This window comes from Oncorhynchus masou, chromosome 6, assembly GCF_036934945.1.
Source record: "Oncorhynchus masou masou isolate Uvic2021 chromosome 6, UVic_Omas_1.1, whole genome shotgun sequence".
Lineage (NCBI taxonomy): Eukaryota > Metazoa > Chordata > Actinopteri > Salmoniformes > Salmonidae > Oncorhynchus > Oncorhynchus masou.
In genome coordinates this window covers 33558982-33569942 of record NC_088217.1, presented here as the reverse complement: position 1 = coordinate 33569942, position 10961 = coordinate 33558982, and the positions used below count along the sequence as shown (strand labels likewise).

General features: G+C 42.7%; 1 long non-coding RNA gene across 1 annotated transcript; it reads right to left on the bottom strand.

The window, feature by feature from the left end:
- Positions 1 to 72: 72 nt before the first annotated feature.
- Positions 73 to 10657, bottom strand: LOC135541942 (uncharacterized). The gene is made up of 2 exons (XR_010456014.1): positions 10170 to 10657; positions 73 to 3806 (listed from the first exon to the last, which is right to left on the bottom strand). It is a non-coding gene; the product is annotated as an uncharacterized LOC135541942 (long non-coding RNA).
- Between the last annotated feature and the right edge of the window lie 304 nt (positions 10658 to 10961).

Sequence of the window (10961 nt, the reverse complement as noted above, 5' to 3'; positions counted from 1 at the left end):
ATGACCCTAAAACTTAACTACCCCTCCCCTCAATCCCATTCAAAACAGAAGAAAGCACAATTGACCCAAAGGTAAAAGTAAAATGTCTTTCTTTAATATGCTGGTTAAAGCACTTTTCATTAAATTGATTACATTTAACTCTAACTCTTCTTAAACATACATATACATAAATAAAACAGAGTCCTGTACACTGTTCCCTTTGACAAGAATGTAAACTACACAGAACCAAAATATAGAACGCAACATTTAAAGTGTTGGTCCCATGTTTCATGAGCTGAAATAAAAGATCCCAGAAATGTTCCATATGCACAAAAAGCTTCCTTCTCTCCAATTTTGTGAACAAATTTGTTTACATCCGTGTTAGTGAGCATTTCTCCTTTGCCAAGATAATCCATCCACCCGACAGGTGTGGCATATCAAGAAGCTGATTAAACAGTATGATCATTACACAGAGCTGCTAAAATGTGCAGTTTTGTCACAACACAATGCCACATATGTCTCACGTTTTGAGGGAGCAGGAAGTTGGCATGCTGACTGCAGGAATGTCCACCAGAGCTGTTGCCAGAGAATTGAATGTTCATTAGTCTACCTTAAGCCACCTCCAACGTCGTTTTTGAGAATTTGGTAGTATGTCAAACTGGCCTCACAACTACAGACCACGTGTAACCATACCAGCCCAAGATCTCCAAATCCAGCATCACCTGAAGGATCGTCAGACCAGCCAACCGGACAGCTGAAGAAACTGAGGAGTATTTCTATCTGTAATAAAACTCTGTGTATGTAGAAGCACCACAATCCCTGACAATCCTCCATATACAGTGCCCTCGGGAAAGTATTCAGACCCCTTAACTTTTTCCACATTTTGTTAAAGCCTTATTCTAAAATTGATTTTTTTTAAAGAAATTATCCACAGCAATCCACACACACAATACCCCATAATGGCAAGGTGAAAAAAGGTTTGACATTTTTGCTAATTTATTATTAAAAAATAGAAATACCTATACAGAAGTACTCATACCCTCCGCTATGAGACTCTAAATTGAGCTCAGGAGCATCCTGTTTCCATTGATCACCCTTAAGATGTTTCTACAACTTGGAGTCCACCTGTGGTAAATTCAATTGATTGGACATGATTTGGAAAGGCACACACCTGTCTATATAGAAGACCCCACAGTTGACAGCGCATGTCAGAGCAAAAGCCAAGCCATGAGGTTGAAGGAATTGTCCGTAGAGGTCAGAAACAGAATTGCGTTGAGGCACAGAGCTGGGGAAAGGTACCAAAACATTTCTGCAGCATTGATGGACCCCAAGAACACAGTGGTCTCCATCATTCTTAAATTAAGAAGTCTGGATCCACCAAGACTCTTTCTAGAGCTGACCGCCCGGCCAAACTGAGCAATCGGAGAAGGGTCTCGGTCACTCTGACAGAGCTCCTCTGTGGAGATGGGAGAACCTTTAGGAAGGACAACCATCTCTGCAGCACTCCACCAATCAGGCCTTTATGGTAGAGTGGCCAGACGGAAGCCACTCCTCAGTAAAAGGCAGATGACAGCCAGCTTGGAGTATGCCAAATGGCACCAAAAGACTCTTAGACCATGAGAAACAAGAGATTCTCTGGTCTGATGAAACCAGAATTGAACTATTTGGCCTCAATGCCAAGCGTCACATCTGGAGGAAACATGGCACCATCCCTAAGTTGAAGCATGGGGGTGCAGCATCAGACTGTGGGGATGTTTTTCAGCTGTGCAGCAACACTCCCCATCCAACCTGACAGAGCTTGAGAAGATCTGCAAAGAAGAAATGGGAGAAACTCCCCAAATACAGGTGTGCCAAGCTTGTAACGTCATCCCCGAGAAGACTCGATGCTGTAATTGCTGCCAAAAGTGCTTCAAAGTACTGAGTAAAGGGTCTGAATACTTACTGTGATTTTTGCTAATTTATTACAAATTTTAAAAAACATATCTAAAAAACAGTTTTTGCTTTGTCATTATGGGATAGTGTGTGCAGATTGATGAGGAAAAAAACTAAATGTGAAAAAAGTTAATGGGTCTGAATACTTTCTGAAGGCACTGTATTCTGAACAAAAATATAAATGCAACAATTTCACTGATTTTATGGCATTACAGTTCTTATAAGGAAATCAGTTCATTTAAATAAATGAATTAGGCCCTAATCTATGGATTTCACATGACAGGGCAGGGGCACAGCCATGGGAGAGCAAGGCCCAGACAATCAGAATGAGTTCTCCCACACAGGGGAAATTATTACAGATAGAAATACAAATTTCTTTCATCAGCTGTCCGGGGGGCTGGTCTCAGACGATTCCGCAGGTGAAGAAGCCAGATGTTGAGGTCCTGGGCGGGTGTGGTTACAAGTGTTCTGTGGTTGTGAAACCGGTTGGACGTACTGCCAAGGTGCACTTGTGTAATTATCATGCTGTTTAATCAACTTTTTGATATGCCACACCTATCAAGTGGATGAATCACCTTAGCAAAGGAAAAATGTTCACTAACAGGGATGTAAACACATTTTAGAGAAATAAGCTTTTTGTGCGTATGGAACATTTATTTAAGCTCATGTAAGATGGGACCAACACTTTACATGTTGCGTTTACATTTTGGTTCAGTATAAATAAAACAAATGAACGAAATATTACCTAATCCAACAGAGATAGCTGAATTGATCATGCACAGGTAGGTTCAAGCGACATGTCCAAAAGGCATCTCTACCTCCCAACATAAGGCCTTCCTATTGGCCGAGATCTGTGGAATGTATAAACAATGAGATATCTCCTCTCTGAAAAGATCATTCTTAGACTTGTCACAGTGCAGTGTCAAAATGTGCAGCTGACGGGGCTTACAATCATGATTTACAAGGCACAAGCTACTGGGTCTGATAGAGAATAGGGAAAGCCAGGTCTGCTAGGATTCCTCTTTCTCCCTCCAAAAGGAGTGGGGGGGGGGGGAATCAGTGAGGCTGAAAGAACTGCTGTTTTTTTCCCACGTCTAATTACAGATACTCTTTTCACCCGTCTCTACAGGTATTAATGCAGATCTAAGACCAGGCTTGGTTTTCAACCCCAAGTAGCTTAGGTTTTGACTAGGGTATGCGAAGCTAATCCAAAAATCAGCCAGTAAATCATCCAATAATTATTTCATGCGTCTTAAGAAAGTGGTTAAGGAACTGAGATAATTAAAACAACATGGATTAAAACTGGTATGAGCTAACATTCATGTTAAATATAAAACAAGGACTAAAAAGGGATGGGGTTGCTGCAGTGACAACCCAACCAACTTACAGCCAAAAGGCCAATCTTGCAATCACAGCAGAAATTCTTTGCAGATCCTTCACAACAGAACACTTATTTGGAGGCACCACAGTTTGCACCGTCTCTTCACTTTTGTGCGGGTGATTTGCACAGATGTGTAAAACATGCACGCTCAAATGGCAAGCATACGCACACACACACACACATGGCTGCTACTGCTAGTCATCCTGAGCAGCAGCAGGTGGGTTCTTCTCCCCTGCAGCAGCAGGAGGCATCACTTCCTGTTTCCTGTCTGTCCTGGACGCACCCGCCGCCCTCGCCAGCGGCACCCTTCGGGATTGCTGGCTGCTCTTTGGAGTACGTGTGTCCCCCCTCTGACCTGTCCCACACCTCCATCTTGTAGCCCAGTGGGGCCGGGGGCTGGTAGCGGTACCTGTAGTCAAAGGCACACAGGTGGTAGGTGTAGTACTCCAGCAGGTACCTGAGGGACGCGTCCACATAGTGGGAAGACAGAGAGGTCCGAGCAGCAATTCACACCCTATGGTACAAAACACCAGGATTAGAGCCAGGACGGGGGAAGGGATGGGTACAGACAGTGAGGGCAGACCAAGGCCTTTGATCTGTTTAGCATTACATAACATATTGGACACGAGACAATGTACTAGTAAAGTTATAGTAGTTCTAATGTAATTTTGTCAGCAAGTCAAAAAGTTGATTACCCACTATTACATTGGAACACAATCAGTCCTTTGTCCTTCCCTCTTTTCTTTCAACCTGTCTCAGTACTGCCTGGGATCAATAAGGGCATCTCCTGATATTCTATACCAAAGACCATGTAGCACAATCCTATAGCAACCACATACTGTAGTCACACTTTCCACACAGTTAGATCCCACTGACAATGAATAGCCTACACATGGTCAAATCAATATATCCAAGGAATAACTGACTGCTTTTTATACCATATCAAAGCATGAGCTGCTTCATATGTGTATAGGATAAAGCCAAGGTGAAAGAAATTGGGCCAAAAGGTTTTACCCTCTCATTGGCCACATTGGCATAGCGGCATCACTTGTAGAACTGGTTTAAATAGGAGAGCAATTATTAACACCTGGTGTTATCTTGGGCATTCAGAAAATGGTCCATGACACCTTGGTCTATTGATCGGTCTGGTAATTATGATTTTTTTTTGCCAGGTACCCCACGATATGGTATTATCACGATACTTGGGTGTCGATACGATATGTATTGCAATTTGATACTCTGATTTTATTGTCAATGATCCAAACATATTGCTCACTTAGTGTTTCAAAAATCTGCCAACTTTCCCAAAAATGTTGCAACCGTATATAGGGGAATCTCAGTTGGCTTTGCTCACCTCCGTCCTCATCTCTACTCTCCTCTTTTTGAAAATCAAACTTGGAAACAAATGCGCTTGTATGAAATGAGACTCTCCTCTACTTGTGCGTCATATAAGCAAATTACATTTACAGGGGTAATTTCCCCACATAAGTGTAAAAAGATAAAAACGAATTAAGTTAATTGTGCAAGACATTTAATAAATAGAAGGATAATTAGCATATGGTTTTTAAATGTGTGCATGCTTTGCTCCTTCAAGAAAACAGCTGATTTAAAAAGGGGGTGTGGATGATTTATTGCACTTGATAATTCAGCGTTCATTACTGATCAGTGTGTACCCAGGTCCTATTATCCATCCGTCTGGACCCAGGTCCTATTATCCATCCGTCTGGACCCAGGTCCTATTATCCATCCGTCTGGACCCAGGTCCTATTATCCATCAGTCTAAACTGGTCCTACTCCAACACTGCAGAGGTACAGACCCCATTGTTCTAAATAACATGGATAACACATGCCTTTTTATAACTTTTATAGCATATAAGAGTATATGGAAATATCGCCTAAGGGCACACTATTGCTTAGAAGATCATTAGGCTACTGTTAATCACAACGCTGCACTCTGTATGAAGAATAAAAGATAAATACACTATTTAATTTCACTCCAGGAAAGAAGACTGCTAATCTAAGAGGATTTATAGGCTTACAAATGTACATTGCTACTGTTAATCTGTACCTGGTATATGGTACCGAGTCATGATAAAGCACATAAATACCCTAAGCCCTCTGAGCAGAACACGGTTTACAATTCACCAGGGAGAAAAGAAACCTGAGCCTCTAAAAATGTATTCTATCAAAGATGTTCACAATGTGGTTCCTAGAAGACTGCACAAACAGAAAATAGGCCTATACAGTAGTAAACTTTATTTATTTATTTATTTTTTCACCCTTATTTAAACAGGTAGGCTAGTTGAGAACAAGTTCTCATTTACAACTGCGACCTGGCCAAGATAAAGCATAGCAGTGTGAACAGACAACAGAGTTACACATGGAGTAAACAATAAACAAGTCAAGAGCACAGAAACAAAAATAGAGTCTATATACATTGCGTGCAAAAGGCATGAGGAGGTAGGCGAATAATTACAATTTAGCAGATTAACACTGGAGTGATAAATGATCAGATGGTCATGTGCATGTAGAGATACTGGTGTGCAAAAGAGCAGAAAAGTAAATAGATAACAGTATGGGGATGAGGTAAATTGGGTGGGCTATTTACCGATGGACTATGTACAGCTGCAGCGATCGGTTAGCTGCTCAGATAGCAGATGTTTAAAGTTGGTGAGGGAGATAAAAGTCTCCAATTTCAACGATTTTTGCAATTCATTCCAGTCACAGGCAGCAGAGAACTGGAAGGAAAGGCAGCCAAATGAGGTGTTGGCTTTAGGGATGATCAGTGAGATACACCTGCTGGAGCACGTGCTACGGGTGGGTGTTGCCATCGTGACCAGTGAACTGAGATAAGGCGGAACATTACCTAGCATGGACTTGTAGATGACCTGGAACCAGTGGGTCTGGTGACGAATATGTAGCGAGAGCCAGCCGACTAGAGCATACAGGTCGTAGTGGTGGGTGGTATAAGGTGCTTTAGTAACAAAACGGATGGCACTGTGATAAACTGCATCCAGTTTGCTGAGTAGAGTCTTGGAAGCTATTTTGTAGATGACGTCACCGAAGTCGAGGATCGGTAGGATAGTCAGTTTTACCAGGGTAAGTTTGGCGGCGTGAGTGAAGGAGGCTTTGTTGCGAAATAGAAAGCCGACTCTAGATTGGAGATGTTTGATATGAGTCTGGAAGGAGAGTTTACAGTCTAGCCAGACACCTAGGTACTTATAGATGTCCACATATTCTAGGTCGGAACCATCCAGGGTGGTGATGCTAGTCGGGCGTGCGGGTGCAGGCAGCGATCGGTTGAAAAGCATGCATTTGGTTTTACTAGCGTTTAAGAGCAGTTGGAGGCCACGGAAGGAGTGTTGTATGGCATTGAAGCTCGTTTGGAGGTTAGATAGCACAGTGTCCAAGGAAGGGCCAGAAGTAAACAGAATGGTGTCGTCTGCGTAGAGGTGGATCAGGGAATCGCCCGCAGCAAGAGCATCATCATTGATATATACAGAGAAAAGAGTCGGCCCGAAAATTGAACCCTGTGGAGACTGCCAGAGGACCGGGCAACGTGCCCTCCGATTTGACACACTGAACTGTCTGCAAAGTAGTTGGTGAACCAGGCAAGGCAATCATTAGAAAAACTGAGGCTACCGAAACTGCCGATAAGAATATGGTGATTGACAGAGTCGAAAGCCTTGGCCAGGTCGATGAAGACGGCTACACAGTACTGTCTTTTATCAATGGCGGTTATGATATCGTTTAGTACCTTGAGCGTGGCTGAGGTGCACCCGTGACCGGCTCAGAAACCAGATTGCACAGCGGAGAAGTTACGGTGGGATTCGAGATGGTCAGTGATCTGTTTGTTGACTTGGCTTTCAAAGACCTTAGATAGACCTATATCCATCCTGCCCTGCCTAACAGTTTGGGTCTAGGGTGTCTCCCCCTTTGAAGAGGGGGATGACCGCTCCAGCTTTCCAATCCTTGTGGATCTCAGACGATATGAAAGAGAGGTTGAACAGGCTGGTAATAGGGGTTGTGACAATGGCGGCGGATAGTTTCAGAAATAGAGGGTCCAGATTGTCCAGCCCAGCTGATTTGTACGGGTCCAGGTTTTGTAGCTCTTTCAGGGGGGGGCTGTTGGCTGAGGTTGGAGTAGCCAGGAGGAAGGCATGGCCAGCCGTTGAGAAATGCTTGTTGAAGTTTTCGATAATCATGGATTTAAAAATCGGTGGTGGCCATGTTACCTAGCCTCAGTGCAGTGGGCAGCTGGGAGGAGGTGCTCTTGTTCTCCATGGACTTTACAATGTACCAGAACTTTTGGGGGTTAGAGCTACAAGCAAATTTCTGCTTGAAAAAGCTGGCCTTTGCTTTCCTGACTGACTGCGTGTATTGGTTCCTGACTTCCCTGAACAGTTGCATATCGCGGGGACTATTCGATGGTATTGCAGTCCACCACAGGATGTTTTTGTGCTGGTCGAGGGCAGCCAAGTCTGGAGCTAACTGGTGCTAGCTTCGTGGCAGTGGCCAATCAGTAGCATTGGTAATCCAGTGCCAAGGTCCAGAGTATACAGCAAGGATCCGGTGGAGTATTGGGCTCTTGCCGTGTATGAGTGGGGTTCGGATGAACAGCTGAGTAGGCCGGGAGGTGGGCCTCAGGGATAGCTCTGGTACTGGATGCCACGGTGAGTGCTAGCTAGCTGCAGGCTGTGAGCTAGCTAGCTGCAGGCTGTGAGCTATCTCGCTAGCTGTGAAGATCAGAAGTAGTGGTCCAGGGATTACGGCAGGAATCCAGCTTTGTTGTGGAGAGACAGTCAGATACTGGTAGACTAGCGAGTATTATCCAGGCTAAAAACAGGGCTGGTATCTGTGCAGAAGGTAAAAGCCGCTAGCAGTGGCTAACAATGACTAAATAGCTTGTAGCTAATTAGCTTCTGGAGGTTCTTGAATGTGTTCTAAAATTGAAAATTATAGCGATTCCGTATCACATTGGGTGAGGCAGGTTACCGGAAGGTATAATCGAATTAAAGATCGAAAATAAATTGAAATATATCTACAAAAAAATATGGAAAATACAAAGGTACACGAGAGGAACAAACAAACACGTCTTCATTGCTACGCCATCTTGGTTGGTGATAATGGTGATCATATATCTCCTTCAACCCAAACCTATCCCCCTTTAGAACACAGGTTGCTTTCGTGGACTGATTTATCAGATAACCAGGAACTACCATCTGCTTCTCCACCTCAAGAAACATTCAAGCATGAAAACGTCTGAAATAAAAACGGGTGTGATGATCACATCCATTATCAAGATAGGGCTGCTTGGTATATAGACTAGGAAGATGAAATCACATGCTTTGCTTAACATATAACAAGTTGCTAAGCACATAAGAAAGTGCATGAGTAATGACTCTTTAAATGGATTTCTATTTGAGATCTCAGGCATAAATGTATGTACCGGCTAGAGGTCAACCGACTATGATTTTTCAACGCCAATACCGATTATTGGAGAACCAAAAAAGGTCGATACCGATTAAATCGGTCGATTTTATTAAAACTGTATCGGCGTCTATTTTTTTCCAATAATAAATATATATAAAAATGACAATTACAACAATACTGAATGAACAATGAACACTTATTCTAACTTAATATAATACATAAATAAAATATATTTAGTCTCAAATAAATAATGAAACATGCTCAATTTGGTTTAAATGCAAAAAGTGTTGGAGAAGAAAGTAAAAGTGCAATATGTGCCATGTAAAAAAAGCTAACATTTAACTTCCTTGCTCAGAACATATGAAAGCTGGTGGGTCAATATTCCCAGTTAAGAAGTTTCAGGTTAGGGCACAGTGGTTAAGGGTGATGTACTGCAGCGCCAGCTGCGCCACCAGAGAGTCTGGGTTCGGGAGGTCCATGGGGCGACGCACAATTGGCCTAGCGTCGTCCGGGTTAGGGAGGGTTTGGCCGGTAGGGAAATCCTTGTCTCATCGCGCAGTGCGCGCTAACCAAGGTTGCTAGGTGCACGGTGTTTCCTCCGACACATTGGTGCGGTTGGCTTCCGGGTTGGATGGCGCTGTGTTAAGAAGGGTTGTGTATCGGAGGACGCATGATTTTCAACCTTCATCTCTCCCGAGCCCGTTTTGCCAGCCTAATATCGGGAGTTGATAGGCTTTAATAAATCATAAACAGCGCTGTGATTCAAGCATTGCTAAGAGCTTCTGGCAAACGCAGTTTGAATGAAATGTTTACGAGCCTGCAGGCAGCAGCCTAACACCGCTCAGTCAGACTGCTCTATCAAATCATAGACTTAATTATAATAAACACAGCAATATGAGCCGTTGGTCATTAATATGGTAAAATCTGGAAACTATAATTTCGAAAACAAAACGTTTATTATTTCAGTGAAATACTGAACCATTCCGTATTTTATCGAATGGGTGGCAACCCTGAGTCTAAATATTGCTGTTACATTGCACAACGTTCTATGTTATGTCATAATTATGTACAATTCTGGAAAATTAGTTCGCAACGAGCCAGGCAGCCCAAACTGTTGAATATACCCCGACTCTGCGAGCAATGTACACAAGAGAAGTGACACAATGTCCCTAGTTAATATTGCCTGCTAACATGAATTTATTTTAATCAAACTTTGAAACACAAAATGTGATGATATCCAAGGAATACTTTTGAATACTTTTGCAAGGCACTGTAGCTAAACATACAGTACATGGCTGAACTAACGTTAACTAAGTGTGGCAGGGTCAGACTGTTGGCTGGAAACAAATTACTTTGTAGGCCCTGCAACAACAACAAAAAACTATCAAAATCTCTGGTTGAGATATCAAAAGGGAACTGGGTAATCAGGCTAGCTCGCACTTACCATTACTTGAATTCCATTGCGGAAAAGTCACTATTTGATCCAGTTGAAGCGTCGGAAAACTGTGGCGCGTGTTGGACTAAGATTAACTATAATTTAGACATTTGCTCACGAGTTAAACACAATTTCGTCAAAACAAATACGAAATTCCACTTGGCGTTAAACTAGTGAGAGAAGTGAAGTATTTTCTTCTCTTTCCTTTGAGTATTCTTCAGCTTGCTGAATAGCTATGTTGTCGCTAGCCGCCTCATCTCACATCAATTTTAGACAGCCAGTTGACGTTAGCATTGATGAGTAATGAGACATCAATTCCAATTGTCAGCCTAAAACAATACCGATTATCCGGTGTCTTTCACTGGTGCGTAAAGTCCGTTCATTTATTACTGTCAATCGGAAATTGAACTACTTTAGCCACAGGTTAAACTTTGATGTTAAAAGCCTCTTCATGGGTGGGTGGGCTGCACAACGAGGTACTGGAAACTTCAACATCAAGGGTGTATTCATTACGGAACCCGTTTAAGAACCAAACAGAAGCAAAGAGAGCAAAACTAGTTTCTATTGGACAAATTCGGGTAGCTCCCTCCCCCTTTCGTTTGCTTCCGTTTAAGAAACGTTTTGCAACAGAATAGGCGGAATAAATACACTCCAGTTTCTGATAATATAAATTATATTATAATGTACAGGCCCACAAAATGTATCGGAATCCATTGATTGGTTAATCCTTTGCGGTTTCTTGCCTTTAGTCCCCGCCCTCTATTTCTATTCGACACGCAACAGGCACAACCATCATTGAGT